A 17,189-nucleotide genomic window follows, 5' to 3' on the forward strand; every position below is an offset into this window, starting at 1 on the left:
TCTATCACCTATTTATCTATTAAAAAGAGTATACACCCGTAAGATTTATTTATTATCGAAATGTCTTTGGAGAATGCACTACCTCAAAACAAACAAACAAACAAACAAACAAACAAACCCCGAAAAACCCAACTCAGGCTTGCCCTGAGCATGTCAGGATGCAGTTAGTTAATGACCTTGTTGCTTAACGTCTAGCCAAACGCTTTTTACCTTTAAGGCGGAAAATATTTTTGGAAGATAAAGTTCCAACCATTCTTTACATTCAAATTGTTCTTTTTCACTGTGTTCTTCCATAAGACCCTTTCGGGAAGCTTTATGAAAGGTTAAGAGGAACTCCAAACTTCGCCCCGCCCACCGTGAATGCCGCAGTCATTAGCTGTAGCTAAGGCTTAAATTAACTGGTATAGTAAGACCTTCTAGAATCTCACATGTGGATCTCTTCATATAGGTAGCTCCTTGAAAGAGCCCACAGAGTTCACACAATGTTTGGGAAGAGTCAAAGATTAGGAAGAGTCCCAAACGATTCCATAAATCTAGGGAAGGTTATGGCTTACCAACTACAAATAATGGCTGTATTTAATGTACTATATGAAGTTGCTTCTTTTTAAAATAATACCGCCTCGTAGGTGCCTCATGTAAATCACTTTTACTCTTGATCTCCTGAATTTGATACGCTAAAAGCCCATTTTATGATTTATTAATTAAAATGCACCTCTTATGCCTGCAAGTCTTTTGTAAGCCCCTTAAAACGGGCAGAAGGAAGAGAAATTAAATCAAACTTTTCAGTTGTTAGATTATCCAATCTGATAAAGGAGTCTCAGTGAAATCTACACCAGCAGGCAAAAGCAACAAATAAAAGGAGCTACTGTAAAGTTAAAATCAAAATCAGCTGATTAGCAACTCCTTGAAATTCCTTGGTAACAAATGCAGATAGTCTTGGCTTTGTTCTCTGGGCAGTGATGTTGCTGGAGTCAGAGCTATTTAAATCTGAGCTACACCCATTGGTTAGGAAAATTAAAAAGTTTATTTAACTCTGGCACATAACCATGTGGTGGCAAAACTACTGTGGTTAAAAAGAAATTAATTTAGGCTTTATAAGTAAGCTTTCTCAGCATGTTTTTATCAAGGAAAAAATCATCAAAGTGATAAAGTAGTAAGTACAAATGTAAAAATAATACACAGACTCTCAAAAGAGCCCAGCCAGTCTCTGAGTGCACAAGGAATTTAGGAAGAAGCCAGTTCTCAGAAAATTGAGATTTGTTGCCTTATGATCCAGGAATACAGAACAAAATCTATATTTTCTAAAACACAGTGGTTCCCACGCTAAGATTCTGCGTTTTTCTGTTTTGTGGTGTTTGTTTTGTGAATGTATGGTTACCGGAGTGAAATTTTCCCAGAAAAATATTTCCAAAATGTTTCAGTTTACATAAATGGTCAGGCAGATCCTAAACAGATGTATTTTTTGCAATGAGTGCTAATATGGTGTCATCACTATGGAGGGTTTACTTCCAAAAGGAGTCCTACAGAAGCATTTGATGATTTGTCTGCCATAATTTGCAATTAACAATTCACACAGCCGCTGGTTTGTATTGCAGTTCATAAGAAATGCAATCCCCTTAATTAATTCTTACCACAAAATATACAGCTGAAATGATAGATAGCATTTATATAAATATTTAACAACCAGGACTTGAGGCTGAGGGTTGGAGTGTTGCCCTGATTTTAACATTTATCTATATTATGGGTGTCAATATGCCCATCACGACCAATTTCAAGCTACCAAGCTGACATCACAAATTGTGGAGTTGGGGAGAGGTGTACGATTAGCCAGCATTATGTAGTATTTCTACCAAGTAGGTATGAAAAGAAGTAAAAAACCTCAAGAGCACAGATGATAGTAAAATGCAATAAAATAATCAGAAACTATTGAGTTTCAAGTGTTTATACCTTTTTATAGAACACAATAATGTAACATAATATTGTATAATGTGCAATTTTTAATAATGGCTACTTTTAACAACCGGCTTGAAAAATTCCTGAAACTTTGATATTCTTATGAATTCTTATGATTGATTCTTATGAATTAGTGTGATTCATAATTCTTATTGAATTAGTGTGAACTGGCTCCAGCATATCATGGTAAGACTTTCAGAGCTAAGTAATATTATTCCAGAAAAAAGAAATTTCATTTAAAAAAAATTTCATTAAAAAAAATTTTTTTTGACACTTCTTTATTTTTGAGAGACAGAGAGATAGAAGAGCACGAGTGGGGTAGGGGCAGAGGGAGAGGGAGACACAGAATCTGAAACAAGCTCCAGGCTCTGAGCTGTCAGCACAGAGCCTGATGCAAGGCTTGAACTCACGAACCGGTGAGATCGTGTCGTGAGCCGAAGTCGGACACTCAACTGACTAAGCCATGCAGGTGCCTCAAATTTCACTTTTAAAGGATGAAAAATTAGACGCCTTCAGTTAGCATCCAGATTAGTACTTTCTAGACATTCCATTTCTCTCACCATCCCCTTCACACTTCTTAGGCATCTTCTAACACACGTTTTCAGTGAAGGGGATGCAATGAGGAAATAAAGGTTTCTTGTGAGTGAACACATCATCATTGATCCCTGACATTTCATTTTCACATCCCTCCTCTACAGGTTGTATCTATTCTACAGAGCATGCCTGGTGGCCGGCTTTTCCATTTGCCCCATCCCATACGAGCCCACAATGCTACCCTAACTGCTCAGACAGGGGTGCACCGCTTCTAACCCTGAATATGGTCTTGAAAACAGAGATTGCAGAAGTGCCGTAACTTACCTACGTTCTCCTTCTCCATTTGATCTTTTCTATGGCAAAATGGTCAAGTACAAAATGAAGTTCTAAAGATTAAATGGGGCATTGTATTTAACTCTACCTTTGCCAAAGTCTCTTATACAGCTTTGGAAAACTTCCCAGGGCGTAATCTAATAACCATGATTCCCAAACCACAGTTGGATGACATATTTCATGGGGTAGATGTGGCCATTCATCCACCGTTCCTCTTTTTTTCATATTCTCCCTTAACAATGTTATACTATCCTGCAACGCCAACTATTGAGCTGAAGTGGATGTTATAAGTAAGAGTCACCATCCATTCTGGGTTGCCTGACATAGCTGCAATTTATGTTCACTGTCCTGGTGTAGGTCTTAATACTGTCCAGTGCACTCCAAAGGGGTCCATCCTGCTTTGGTTGATAAATTGTATGGTCATCTTTCCCCAACCCAACCATGATTTCTTGTTCTGATTCCTGACCCAACTAGATATCCCCAAAGACCTCGAAAGTCAGTTCATCCCAATCTTAACTGAAATTCTGTTCCCCAAACCTACACTTACAGGCTGCTGTTTGTGTTGATGGTATCTCTAATTTATCACATTATTGAGGTCTTTCTAAAAATTGCCCCTTCTTTTCCATGTAAAACAATTTAGGAACGTCTATCCACTTTCCATAGATTTGTATCCTGAACCCACCCCACTGCCACCAACTTGGCTTAGGTTTTCTTCCCTGGGCTGCTGAAAATGTTTTCTAACTGCCCTCATTATTTTGTTTCTCCAATTCATCTTATACAGTCTCACCAGACTAATGAAATATTTGCTAGAAAGGACCATACAAAGTTCTCTTTATGTTGCCATCATTTAGAATGCACCTGGCACATTTTAAGAGCTCAACGTTATTTGTTAAATAAAAGAATTAATAAACACACGTTAAAGTAATCTTCCTAAACCAGTCACTTATGCCTAAGACCCATTTTACAATATTCTTTCAATAGCCTCCTTCTATCTCCCACAGCAAAGTCCTTTCTCTGCATCCAAGAGCCTTTGTGTCTTAGGCACCTCCTCTTTCCACCATGTCTGATCATCTGGGTTCCTGTGCCATCACGTGGGTCTTGCCATAGAAAAGGGCACACCCTTCCCAGTATTGTTCCATGCTTATCTGCCTTCAAACTGTTGGTCCTGCCATTACCTAAACACCAATCATCTTCCTCCTTAACTGTCCCCAGCCCATCTTCCAAGAGTGCGATAAATTGCTAAGTAAAAAGACTGATTATTGCAGCAAGGATTTAATGTGATGCAAATCTCAGCGTTCACTCCCAAGTCATGACTTGCTAAAGTCATGTTTCTGTTTCCGTAATCAACTGTACCTTTGGGGGGGGAGGGAATCCAGTGTGTTTATAAATAATGTACTTCATTTTTCTAAAATGAAACTAGATAAAAAATATGACACCCAAAGAGATGATTTAAGATGATTTATTTTATTCAGAATATCGCAGCTTATAGTAGCTTTTAGCCTTAAGATGAATATAAAATACTCCACATGAAGTATTTTATGTGTTTTTTATGGTTCCATCAGTACATTTCTTTCTCTAGTAGCTTTATAATAGATTCCATAAAAAAAAGTCATCACCAAAACATAAAGTTAATATTTGTAGGTAAGTCTTCTAAAATTTGAAAATAGGACACAATTCAAGAGGTCTTTTGTGCCTGACTTTTTTGTCAGGAGCATAGATAAGAAATAGAAATAAACAATAATATTTTAAACAAATGAAATGATAGCAAGTATAAGAATTGCTTTATTTGTCCACTTAACTCATACCCTTTGGAGCTATTTAAGCAAAATTAAATCAACAGTGTTAGTTCCATTTGTAATTACTTAGGAAACTTTGAGAGACAGATTTTATTCCCAATATTTTTTTTTCTGTGACTTCTTTTATAAAAAATAGGAATTTTAATATTCTAAGAGTAAGTATAAATCTGAACTTTGAAGGGGTCGTTTGTAGTTCAGGATTTGGAAGATAAAATGTTTAAATGAGCCTTGAGCTTAGTATAACCCATGTGTTGCTTCTATCCTTTTTGCAATAATGCCTCAGAGCAAATAAAACCAGCTGTGTAAATCAAAAATTCAAATTAGATATGTTTAGAACAGCCGCTAGTCCCAGAGAAGCCATTTGAAAAGCTATTCTATTCCTTCTGTTACCAAATACAAGCAAACAAACTGTCGCTAAAACTTCACGAGTGACCGAGTCAAGACATCTCGGACTGATGACAAAAATTAATGCAACCCAAAGTTATTCCCTAGTAGAGCTAAAAGGTATCAGAGTGTAAGATATAGACAAATGATAGATGGGTACATAGATAGATTGATAGATGATAGAGATGAACAATGGGTTTGTGTCTAATATTGTGAATATAAAATACTATCCCAAGAAAGAGTCAACGACCAAGAATTTAAAAATTATGTATTTGTTTATTGCCCATATAAACCAGTATGTGATGTAAATCACAGAACGGTGTCATTTTCCTGTGAGACAGAAGTTTGGAGGGATTAGTTTATACTTTTGTCTTCGAGAGTCGGTATACAGATCACTCCTCAAAAGTCGATGACCTGTCTTCCTGGAAGCGTTGGCCACATGAATGTTGCCATTGGTCAAAACTCGGCTCTAGTGCGGCCTGAATCCGTTTTCAGCTCACGCAGATATATCGAGCCCCATGCGTTTCCTCCGAGGAAACGGTATGAGCCCACGGACGTAGCCTACTCGTGTCCTACCTGTCCTGATGTGATTCCCCACTGTGTTCCACTCCCAGAGCACAGCAGATCGCTCCCCTGCATGCTCTACCAGGTGGCTAATCCCAGCCCATGGTGGCCTCGATATTCCATTATCGAGGGCTCAATCTTTATGAGGGCCCAGTAGCACGTGAAAGTCGCCGTTCAGTTTCCTGCTGCAGAGAGCCGGTCCTCACTCCAGAACTCTAAGGACTTAGAGGGCCCTTAGACTCTTTAGCGAGGACAGCTACACAAAGAATTTTCTGGCACTGTTGGGTCTGCTGGGCCATGCAGCATGAGTGGCAGGGCATAGACCTGAAGCAGGGGTGCCTTGGGTACCCCTCCCAACAGGCAGCCTTCCGAGTCACATGATAAATGGTTGGCACAGTGGTGGTCCCGAGCGTGGTATATGTTGCCTACGAATCTAACCGATACAGGTATGCGATGCAAGGTCTTGTCCTTCATCATAAAGGGGTTGACCTAGCTTGCCCAGACCACTCAGCCCCTTAAAACTTTACAACGTGGCAGGCCACTCTATATTTCTAAGGCTGATCTCCTTCTCTTTGGCACTTTCTTGCTTACTAGGGTACCCAGAGGCTGGGTCCCTTCCTGTACACTGTGTGCACAATGTCATCAATATAGGGGACTAACACGCTGTTCCGCAGAAGGGTCAGAGCATCCAGGTCCCTGGAAAGCTTGTTTAAAGCATTATGTAGGCCAAATGGAGAAAGTTTACAACAGCTGCTGGGTGTAGTTGTATGTCCTTCTTTTTCACCTGGTGTTATTCGTAAGTATCTTCTCATGTCATTTAATATTCCTTTAAAAATTTTTTTAACACTTATTTTTGAGAGAAAGAGAGCGTGAGCAGGAGAGGGGCAGAGAGAGAGAGAGGGAGACACAGAATCCGAAGCAGGCTCCAGGCTCCGGGCTGTCAGCACAGAGCCCGACACGGGGCTCGAACTTATGAGCAGAGAGATCGTGACATCAGCTGAAGTGGCCGCTCAACCGATTTAGCCACCCAGGTGCCCCAACATTTAATATTCCTTTAAAGATAAGTCTTAAATGGCTGTGTAATACTCCATCATATTGCTATATGATATTTGTGAAACTGTTCTCCATCTACTAGATATTTAAATGTTTGAAAATATTTGTTATAAAAATAGTATTGTGAAACCGTTTTTGCATTTAACTCCCTTTCATCTTTATTTCCTCCAAAGAAATTCCTAGACATGAAATTACTTCTAGAGTGTACTAAATTCATACAAATGGTTCTCTAGAAATGGTATCCTGATTTATAGCCAACCGCCCATGTTTTAGAGGGCTCATTCCCCATGTGCTGGCCGGCACTGATGTTGGTATCGTTTTTAACTTTTGCAAATTCTGTTTATAACTTCTGACTCCTCCCAAATGTAACTACTAACAGCCCACTGCTGACCAGAAGCCTTACTGATAACATAGTTGATTGGCACATATTTCGTATGTTATGCATAATACAACATATATATATATACACACATGTATATACATATATATACATATATAGTATATTTACATACACATGTATATATACATATATAGTATATTTACATACACATATACATATATAGTATATTTACATACACATTGTATATATATATATACAAATTCTTACAAGGAAGTAAGCTAGAGAAAAGAAAATGTTAAGAAAATCAAAAGAAAGAGAAAAGGAAATTATAGCACTATATTGTAGTTATTGAAAAAAAAATCTGTGTGTCAGTAGACTTGTGTACTTCAAGGGTCAGTTCTCTTTTATTTTGATATAAAGTTGAATATTTTCATGTGCTTATTGGAAATGCTTATTTCCTACTTTTTCCCCAAACTTCCCAGAGAAGGAGATAGTATGATTGCCTTCCTATTATTCCATGTTCTCATTGGCATCAAATCTTTCTCATCTTTTTAAAAAATGTTTATTTATTTTTGAGAGAGAGAGAGAGAGAGAGAGAGAGCGCACAAGGGGGGAGGGGCAGAGAGAGAAGGAGACCCAGAATGTGAAGCAGGCTCCAGGATCCTAGCTGTCAGCACAGAGCCCGACATGGGGCTCAAGCTCACAAACCTGGAGATCATGACCTGAGCCAAAGTTGGACACTTAACTGACTGAGCCCCCCAGGCACCCCAAATCTTTCTCATCTTTAATATTGTGTTACTACCCATTCAATTTAAGGCCCCAATATGTTATCAAGTTATCAGAAGAATAACTCCCTTTGATTCAATAAAATATTCAAGATACTCATTTAATAACTACTCTCTAAACCGTTTCATTGTCCTGACCTTGTAGGATGAGTGCCTTCACTTCTCTTCTTCCTTATTGTTTTCTTTTATGTTTATTTATTTATTTATTTATTTGAGAGAGAGAGAGAGGGAGGGAGGGAGTCCCAAGCAAGCTCCATACACTGATAGCATGGAGCCTGACACAGGGCTCGATCCCATGACCCTGGGATCATGACTTGAGCTGAAACTGAGAGTTGGACACTTAACCAACTGAACAACCCAGGCTCCCTCTCTTCTTCCTTATTCTTATCTACCCAGCCTATGGATGCCATTCAGTCTGAGGTCCCCTCAGGTTCATGGCTGATCATTCCGGGATGTGATTGCTATGAACAGTAAGTAGGTAATCCCAGGGATTTTCATTTGGACAGTAAATGTTGATGCAGACCAATGCTTAACTAACCAAATTTTAGTTATTTCTTTATTCTTCTCTAAACTCTTTCAAAGTGTTTACTGTTCAATTTTTCCTCTTCAATTACAGGAATGAAAATGGAATGGGTACTACATGCACCAATATGGATGAATCTCACAAATACAGTGTTCAGTGAAGGAAGGTGGCCGCAAAGTGTGTACATACTTTATAAGCGGTTCCATTGACGTAAAGTTCGAGAATAGGCAAATTAATCTCCAGTGATAAAAGCAAAATAACAGTTAGCTTTGGTTGAGGGAATATTGGCTGCAAGGGCCTTGAGAGAGCCTTCTGGGATGTCCTGCTATTTTATCTGAAGGAAGGGTTCATTCATGGTATAGCCACGTATTAAAATTCATCAGTTAAGATTTGTGCATTTTACCTCAATAAACATGTAGATGAAAGGGAATAGGGTGCTCTAATATGTCTTTTGTTAAGTAAGTAAAGAATTTTATGGGTTTTTTTTTTCTGTCTGGATGTCTCTGTAACTAAATAATCTTAAACCTCTTTTGTATGACTTTTATTCTGAGGTTAGTATCTCCTTCCAGGTGAAGTGCAAGAAAATCATTTTTAACTAAAGCTTTGGAAGTTACAAGGATAAAGATCTATATAGTAAATTTTTTTCCCATAAAGCCAAATATTTTACAGCAAATCTCATATATCTTTACCCATTTCTTAGGTTAGTTTAGCATCAGTAATTCTTAATAAGGAAATGCCACAGAAATGCACTTTGATATTAATTACACTAGATGCTAATACAATTGACAAGATTTGTAACCTCACCAAGTAACTTACAAAGTTGTCTCAAGAGAATAAGAAAGCAAGACAGAATCTTCATATCACTGTAATTATATCTAGCTGATTAATGATTTTTAAAAGCTTTTAAAAAGTGTTTCTCATCCACTACCTATATATTTTCTCCCACTCTCAAAAAATAAATGGTACTAACCTTTTGTTTACATTTTCTTTCTTTTGCCATGCAAGAGAATAATGCATGATAATTTTTTTGTCAGAAACGAGGAGGGTGGGTGTGGCTCACTCGGTCGGTACAGCAGTCAACTCTCGATCTCGGGGTTGTAGGTTCAAGCCCCATGGTGGGTGTAGAGATTACTTAAAAATAAAAATCTTAAAAAATCTTGACAGCCATTTGGGAAAACTTGATTTTGTTTTCTTCCAGGAAATATCTGAAAACAGTCAATTTTAAAGTGGCTCTCACAAGGGGACCTCTTCTGAGGTAGTCTTTGCCAGGTATTAAGTAAACAGGTATCATATGGCAAATCGTTTCAAGAATACCTTTACTACTTTACGTGTCTAAGAATGCCCCTTGCCCTCCATCGCCTTCATTAAATCCCAAATTAATCTATAAATGTAGTAGAATTCTAATCACCATTCCTTGAGAGATTTTTGGAAACTGGAACATAATTCTGAAATTCAACTGAAATAACTCATGCTAAAGAAGTGAGGGATGTTTAGAAAAAAAAGCAAGACAGGAGCATGTCTACCAGATTCTGAAACATGAACTTGTAATTAGCAGCCACCATCTACTGGAGTGTACTATGGTCTACTGGCTGCTGAGCTATAGCAACCGTGACCACTGTAAGTCACCTTGTGACAGATTGGTGTGCCTTTCATGGAGGAATAATAATTGGTCCTCAATGGAATATACACAGGTATATTCTATATTTGAAGTTACTTTCTTGCCCCAAACCACTTGTCACTGATTTGCTGAGAACCTTATTTTCTATCATGAGAACCCAGACAACATTATTTTTGACCAAGGAACTTACTTTACTTCAGTAGATGTTAAGATGATAATTATTGTTCATGTGACTTATTCTTACTATGTATCCCATGACCTAGAAGCCTATTATTGATAGAGTGACTATCCGTCTTGCCGTGCCTAGGATGGCCTTGATTTATGCCTTGTTGTTCCAGAATAATTAGTCAAAGTGCTCCCTTTTGCTCTCGAAATGTCCTTCTTTAGATGATAAATTGTATGGTTATTCAACTTATTGGCATTTCAATTACAGCTTTAACTGGAAAACCACCCTTGTAGGTTTGTGATGCTATCCTTTAGGATTCAGTATTAGGTCTGAGCCCATCTCCATAAATAAATAAAATACAACCATCCAGGAACCCATGGATGTAAGGATGAGTGTATCTCTCACTATTATACTTAATGACCCTCTTGCATAATTTTTTTTGCTTCCCATACCTAAGACTTGGACCTTGCTGGCTGGAGACTATTGCTCAAAGGATTTGGATTAGTTACCTATTACTGTAGAAAAAGAATTCACTCCAACACTTAATGGCTTAAAATGGTAATTGCCATTTATTAGCTCCCATGATTTCTTTGGGTAAAAAATGTGGGTGTATTTGACTGAATGATTCTGGTTTGTGGTTTCTCTTGAGGTTGTAGTCAGGTGGTAGCCTGGACTGGGAAGACTAGAACATCTGGAAGCCAGAATAGCTGGGGCTCATTGAATGTCTCATTATGTAGCCTCTTCATATGAAGACTTCATATGCCTCTCCAACATGGCAGCTTCAGGGTAACTCAGAGTTCCCAGAGTACATAGAAAGAGAAAGAGTGAGGAAAGGAAGGAGACAGAAGAAAGAGAGAGAGAGAGAGGGAGAGAGAGAGAGAGAGAGAGAGAGAGAGAGAGAGAGAGAGGCATTTTGTTGATCAAGGCAATTACAAGAATTTTTTCCAGATTTAAGGGGGAGGGGGGTCATAGACTCTCAGTGGGGGAGTGTTAATAGCACACTGGGAGATGAACATGGGGAATGAAGTATTAATGTAGCAATAAAATGCAGTCTGCTATAGGATACCATACTTGTTCCATTGAATTAAAAACAGACCCAGGGCCAACTCATGGGCATGTGGTCACGGTAGCCGCACAATGTTCCATGCTTAGAGCACCCCAGGCTTGGTTTAATGCTCAGCTGTTGCCATCTTGAAATCCTTCATACATTTTTAACCAAAGACCCACATTTCATTTCACAAATGATTCTGCAAATTATGCACCTGGTCATGCTGAGATTGTTACCTAGATATTTCGGGCTCTTCACTCTGGACAAACAAGTAAGAAAATAGGGTTATGGTTTGCTGTGGTGATTAACTCTAGGGAAAATCAGGTTGCTAATAAACTATAGACGTAGTTAGGACATGAGCCGGTACATGAAAAACTAAAGGAAGCCTATAAAGGAAGTACTACCAAGGGAACACGGCCCCTAGAAACAAAAATTTTCATCATCCCATAAAATGCTGGCCGAAGGCAAAAGGACTGTGTAGAGAAAGAGGCAAGGCATAATTATCAAGTGAAGCCTGGGGACTCGTTGTGGAAATGAGGACGGTGGCATGTAATTGCATTTTATTTCTTGTATTTTCATGCATACATTTATTAACTAATATTGTTCTTTCTTTTATCTCTGTGTATGTGTGTGTGCGTGCATGTGTGTGTGTGTGCATGTGTATGTTAGTGATTGTTGACTATACCATGTAGTCCATAGGCTACAGAATAAAAAGAAAGGATTAGGACAGAGCTAAAGAAAGAATGGACATAGTTTTGACATTTTGAATCATGATGGCTGAAATAATTGAAGAATTTGCACTGATTACTTTTGGGGAAGTGGTGAGAAGGTTAACTGCATTATATGTTGCATTATAATTGTATTGTGTGTGTGTGCGTGTGTGTATGTGTGGTGTGTACCATTGTTTCTATCTTTGTTTTACAATTTTTTTTAAACGTTCATTTATTTTTGAGAGACAGAGAGTTAGATCATGAGCAAGGGAGGGAGACAGACTCGGAAGCAGGCTCCAGCCTCTGAGCTGTCAGCACAGAGCCCGACGTGGGGCTCGGACCCACGAACCGTGAGATCATGACCAGAGCTGAACTCGGCCGCTTAACCGACTGAGCCACCCAGGAGTCCCTTGTCTGTCTATCAAGAGGTGATTTGTAGTGGAAATTTGTCTTCTTTTTAGGCTGTAGCATCTGTGAGGAATCATACGGGGGAAATTCCTTATTTTATGGATCCAAACTTGGCTTCAACTACAGAAGCTGAAAATGTCAGCTACTTCTTTCCCTGGCTCTCTTGTTGCTAAGGTGTATGTGCTGACCAAAGGCCTTTGCCAGTCAATTGAAGTAAAAATTGGTGATGCAAAAAATGTATTTTGGTGATGGATTGCATGGGTAGCAATAGCCGTATCCATAATTTCCAATTTTGTGGTATCATTTTGAGTGCTGGTTTGGCCAGTGAGCTTTACCCCTGATTCTCCAGTTCCCTAACTGAATCTGCGAGCTACCCAATATCCTTTTCCTAAGTTCCCTTTCTGTTAATTTCAACCAGAATCAAGTTTTGTTGATTGTGAGTAAGAACCTTAACTAATACATGTAAAAAGATGTTTATAAAACATGACGAGTAATTGGGAATTTACCAAAAAAGTACAAATATAATCTCATTTTAAGGATAGAGAAGGGAAATACCCATAGCACAAATATTGGATAGAATACACAAAAATTCAAACAGTAACTGTCTCTGGCTTGTGAGACTATCAGAGGTTCTTCTTTCTTTTCTTCTTCCTCCTCCTTTTCTTCTTCTCATTGTCTCTGTTTCTCTGTTATTCCGTCCTTTCTCATCTTTTCTTCTTAAGACATCTTTTCAGGTGTTCCTTTACTGCGTACAGAATAATTGTTTGACATGCCTTTAGTGATTCTTAAAACATGAGGCAGAAAGAGGGTTTACATTTCCAGATTTTAACAACTTGTAGAAATGGATAGGAACTTAGAAATTAAGTACTCCAACTTCTTCACTTATACAGGACAAGATATTCAGGACCTGCAGGGTTACTAACTCTGGGTCGCACAGCAAGTTCAAGGTGGAGGTAGCTCTAGAACATGGATCTTCACTCCTTCAACAAATATGGATGTGTCAGGCACTGGTCTAGGCATTGGTGATAGAGTAATGAATGAGACAGATAAGGTCACTGTTGTCCTGAAGCTTAAATTCTATTGGGAGAGATAAACAGTAATCAGGTAGAATAATAAATAATATAGTTCTAAGTAGTGATAAATGTTATGAGCAAAATAAAAGAATTACTTAATAGAAAGCGATCAGGCGAGTTGATAGGAAGCCTAGGGGAGATTCTTTGTAAGGTTTCCACTTCAGTTGAGATGTGACCAATAAGAACGAGGCAGACTGGGGGATTTGGGATAAGCATGGCAGGAAGAATGAACAGTCAACGTGAGGCACTGAAGTAGACATCGAGTTTTGCATAATCGAAGAACAGAGAAGGCCAATGGGATAGGAGCATTGGGGTAAAAGGGGGGACACGCCATGACATGTGATCAGAGATGTAGAAAGGGACCAGAACATGTGGGACTGTACATGCTTTGGTTAAAAAAATTTTTTTAAAGAAACAAGTTGAAGCTATTAGAAGTTTTCTTGTGAGACCGTATGATCTAAGACAAAAATTAAGCACAAAAAGTTAACTCAGCCTTCTGGACTGTATTAGAATCCCCAGGAGGGCCTGTTAAAACGCAGATTTCTGGCCCCCACCCCCAAATTTATGATTCAGCATTTCGCAATTTGTATTTCTAGCAATTTCCCAGATGATGCTGATGTTGTTGGTCCAGGGACCATACTTTGAGAACTACTGGTCAGGTGCCATATTCTTGGTGACAGACGGTGATGTCTTAGACAAGGGTGGTAGTTGTGGGGTGAAGGAAAGAAATTGGGGATGCATGGTGATAATAAAGCCATTAGGACTGAGTGATTTGAAGTGGGGGTAGTGAAATGGCTTGAATTGCCAGGGGGCAGTGATGCCGATCGCCGAGACGGGGAAGACTGAGGGGTGAGGAGAGAGGTCAAGAAGTTCAATCAGCGATTAGGTGGTCTTTTGTTGCCATGTATTTCATTTTGGGTTGAAAGTTATCCAGGTAGAGATACCAAGCAGAGAGCGGGCCTTCTAAGTGTGCAACTCAGGTGTGATGGGGGAGCTGAAGTTACAAATATGTGTCATCAGCATATTGATGAGACTGAATGAGAAAGCAGGAAAAAAAAATAAAGCAGAGGAGAACAGTGGCCTCCAAAGCAAGCGCTGAGGCGCTCCACCATTTTCTTGTTTTGGCAAAAGAGAGCAAAGAAAAGTAGGAAGAGTGGCAGGCAAAGCCAAAGGGAAAGCAAGAGCGGGTGGTCCATGAAATGGGAGGGGGGAGGCGATTCAAGGGGGAGATGAGCGAATGGGCCCGTTGCTGCTGCAAACTTACCAAGAGCCGGGGTGGGCTGGGAAGGCCCGCGTCATCTGGTGACACGGGGGGGGGGGGGGGGGTCAGGGAAGGCCCCAGCGAGGGGAGTTTCAGTGACCTGAAAGCATCAGAGTTTGATTGTAGTGAGTTAAGAAGAGAACCTGACATGAGAAGGCAGAAGCAGAGAATGCAGCCAATCTTCCCAGAAGTGTGGCCTTGAACAGACAGACAGAAATGAGACAGGGTAGCTGGAGGAGGGTACGGATCAATCCCAGGAAGGGGATTGCTGGTTTGGTCGGGCTTTTAACTTCAAGGACTCCCCCGCCCAGGGTTAAGTGCTAATAGGTAAGACCACACAGAAGGGAGCATCTAAGCTGTACAAGACCCGGGGATCAGCACTGCAGAGATTGAGTCCTTGGGCAATGGGAGAAGTTGCCCCAGATGGTAGCTGGGAGGGACAGAAGGGCAGCAGAACTCAGCTTTCCTGCTCCCCGGTGCGGTGAGACCGCAGCCTTCTTCCTCCTGCCCTACCCAAGGAGACAGCCACTATCATAACACATTAACCAATTGCCGTATCTTTGTCAAACAATTTGGGAAGCCATAAGAAGGATTGATTAGGAGGTAGATGAGACAAGGGAATAGTATATCCCTGATGAAAGGAGGTAAAGCCCACGAGACTTGGACATGCCCAAGGATGTTTGGAACCCGTAGGCAAACTTGGTTTAAAACACAATACAAGGGGAACGTTTTGACTGATGAGTGACATGGTGAAAACGTTACATGAGTGACATAGAAGAAAATAAGATGCCTTTATATTATGTTATATAAATAATCAGGGGAGAAAGGGTTGGCATGAAATATTTTACTTCCTCCATCCCGAGGAAAAATTATGTGTTAAAGAGGCTCTATCATGCCTTTTTTTCTTTTTACTTTTCCATGATTTGGTACTCTGGGTACAGAATTTAAAGATCTAATCAAGGTGATAAGAATTATGCACTTGAATTTAAAACATTCAAAAACTCAATTTGGTATTTAAAAATAAACCAAATGGCCTGGGATTCAGATGTTTTAATACGTTCCAAGTTTTTATACTATTAGCCATCTGCTTAAGCAGCAGACAAATTGAAAGCCCAGGAATATACACACATCAAATATTCACGGAGATCAAATTCATGGAGAAATACATTCTTCAGGGAGAGACATTTCTACTTCAAGATGTGTTACAACACACAAATCTACCGGATTTTGCTGTTAGGATCGTGTCTGTTAAGGCTACATCACACGCTATTTACTGTGTTTTAGATGTGACCTACATAGGCTGATGGTTGTGGCTGATCTCAAAATATTGTCTGTCCTCCTTCTGCAGGAAGCCACTAGGAGCAAGGGGGCATTTACACTTAAATGTGATTTTTATTCATGAGCTCGCTCCGTCTTTCTTATTCTCTTGCTTCCGATCTTTTTGTGTGTGACAGGTTCAGAGGTGTAGTCTTGATAAGCGTGCAAAAGTTTGGATGTTTGTGTCAACCTCCTGCATCTGCACGAATCTGGCCAGAGTCTCCTGAGGGCTGCTTTCTTGCAAGTTCGCCGGGCTTTCTTTCATACTGGCAGTCCTGGGCAAATTGTCTACCTCAGGCATTTCGTCACTTCTGCTCTGAGCCCAGGCAGCAAGGGACAGATGCAGGGACTGAGTGAACATTGACATCTTGAGAGAGAAAGAAAGGGCTGCATTTTGGGCATTGGCCTTCGGTGACATCAAGGGACGCGTAGGGATGGAGACCTGGCGTGGCTGTTTCAGAGTCGAGACACTGAGTTGTTATCACATTTGAGGGACACTCTGCCTCTGCGCTGGGAATTTTGGTATTAGTAATTTTAATCCTTTGGATAAAAAGTCTTGTTCAGCTCATATGCATCACTTTATATTAATCTAACTTAGTTTTGGTATTCACGCATCTATTTATGTTAATTCCATGCTCGATGCCAGACGCTGATGGAGGCCCTGGGGATCCACTCACGGATAAGCCTGCATAAATAACGAGTCGAGGAGGTGCTCTTCTAGAAGGACTTCTTTCCGCCCCCCACCCCCCACCGTCCACCGTGTCAGTACCTTTTCTATGCCCCCCATGGCACCAGATACATTATTCCACAAATATCTCTTGAACCTTTTGTGAGTCACGTGTTGCTGAACCATGATGGCAAACGCTCAGTGATATGCAACATTAAACATTTTATTTCTTATTCGTTCATCTTCTGGTTAGGCAGGTGTTGCCTGATGGAGGCTGGCTTTGCCATTTGGTTCTCAACCATGAAACAGTCCTGGGCCTGTGCTATTCCATATCTTCCTCAGACCAGTAGATACCTAAGGATCTTCTAAGGGTAATCGCAGAAGCACCAGAGGGCGAGTGGGAAGGTGATGCTCTTGTGTTAAAAGCTGGCATGCTGACCCATTCTATTAGCCAAGCAAGTCACTTGGTCATGTTCACCATCAGTGGTGTGGGATCTACGCATCTTGCTTAGAGTCTGGTTGGGGAGGGAAGGAATGAACGTCTGCTGAACAGTCATCACCTCTATCCCAAGAACCTACTATGAACCAACTATTTAAAGTTGCTAAAGAGGCAATGCCTTCCAGAAGGGTAAGGCTTCTCACTAAACAGGCAACTA

The sequence above is a fragment of the Leopardus geoffroyi genome, chromosome C3, assembly GCF_018350155.1.
Source record: "Leopardus geoffroyi isolate Oge1 chromosome C3, O.geoffroyi_Oge1_pat1.0, whole genome shotgun sequence".
NCBI lineage: Eukaryota > Metazoa > Chordata > Mammalia > Carnivora > Felidae > Leopardus > Leopardus geoffroyi.